The sequence below is a fragment of the Octopus bimaculoides genome, chromosome 2 (genome assembly GCF_001194135.2).
Source record: "Octopus bimaculoides isolate UCB-OBI-ISO-001 chromosome 2, ASM119413v2, whole genome shotgun sequence".
NCBI classification, from domain to species: domain Eukaryota; kingdom Metazoa; phylum Mollusca; class Cephalopoda; order Octopoda; family Octopodidae; genus Octopus; species Octopus bimaculoides.
The window spans coordinates 106,545,868-106,547,393 of record NC_068982.1 but is presented as its reverse complement, the minus strand read 5'-3'; positions in this window follow the sequence as shown (position 1 = coordinate 106,547,393).

Genomic DNA, 1,526 nt, shown 5'->3' with positions numbered 1-1,526 from the left:
CCTGTATGTATGCGTGTGTGGATGTGTATGTATGCATGCCTGTATGTATGCATGTACGTATGTATGTATGCACGTATGTATATATCCATGCCTGCCTGCATGCATGCATATATGCATGTATGTATGCATGCCTGTATGTATGCATGTGTGTATGTATGCATGTATGCATGTATGTATGCATGTATGTATGTGTGTGTGTATATATGTATGTATGTATGCATGCATGTCTGAATGATTGAATGAAAGAATGAACGAACTTCAGAGTGTTGGACTCTATGAAACTGATAATTCAGTCGAAATTTTCTAAGGAAGTGCTTGCTGTGATATGCGGCGTAAAATATGAGTTATTCAGTTGGTGGTTAAGTCGGCGAGAAGAAGGACGGAAAATGTTTCGGTTTCATATATAGATATACTAACATAAGCTGTATTATAATAATAGTTAGATTTAATAGGGCCTTTGAGTTTGAATCTATTTTCAATTATTCATAACCTGCTACGATTTTTCTCATTTTTGTGCAATCTGCATGCTTCAAGAATCTTCCAGATTATACTGAAATCAGCAGCATGGCCTTTCAAATATTAGACAATTGAATATTTTTGATTTGTTCCGCTTTTCTTAACTATTCTACAATTAATATCCACAATTATAACTGTTATAATTCGCCTTGTGGTCAATAAAACAATTGGAATCATAGATAGAAATTATAGGATACATGAACACATTATGAAAATCTCATAAAAACAAACGAAAATGCTCAACACCTAAACACAAACTAACAATAGCAATATACAAGGCGGCGAGCTGGCAGAAACGTTAGCACGCCGAGCGAAATGCTTAGCGGTATTTCGTCTGCCATTACGTTCTGAGTTCAAATTCCGCCGAGGTCGACTTTGCATTTCAAATTCCGTCGACTTTGCCTTTCATCGTTTCGGGGTCGATAAATTAAGTACCAGTTGCGTACTGGGTCGATGTAATCGACTTAATCCCTTTGTCTGTCCTTGTTTGTCCCCTCTATGTGTAGCCCTTTGTGGGCAATAAAGAAATAACAAATTAACAATAACAATGTACTACAATATCACTAAAATTAAAACAATTTCTTAGTACTTATTAGCAAAAGTACAAGGCGGTGAGCTGGCAGAATCACTTAGCGGTATTTCGTCCGACTTTACGGTCTGAGTTCAAATTCCACCGAGGTCAATTTTGCCTTTCATCAGTTTGGCATCATTAGAATAAGTACCAGTTGAGTACTGAGGTCGATGTAATCAACTTACTCCTCCCTTAAACTTGCTGGCCTTGTGCCAAAATTTGAAACCAATACTAGAAAAAATATGTAAGCCAACGAAGAATACGCTAATGGTTAATGTGATTTAAAAATTCGATGAAAAAATTGAAAATTGTAAATTTCAGGGCTCCAACTTATATCAGCCATACACGGATGATTCGCTCTCTCTCTCCCCTCTCTCTTCCTCTCTCTCTCCCCTCTCTCTTCCTCTCTCTCTCCCCTCTCTCTTCCTCTCTCTCTCCT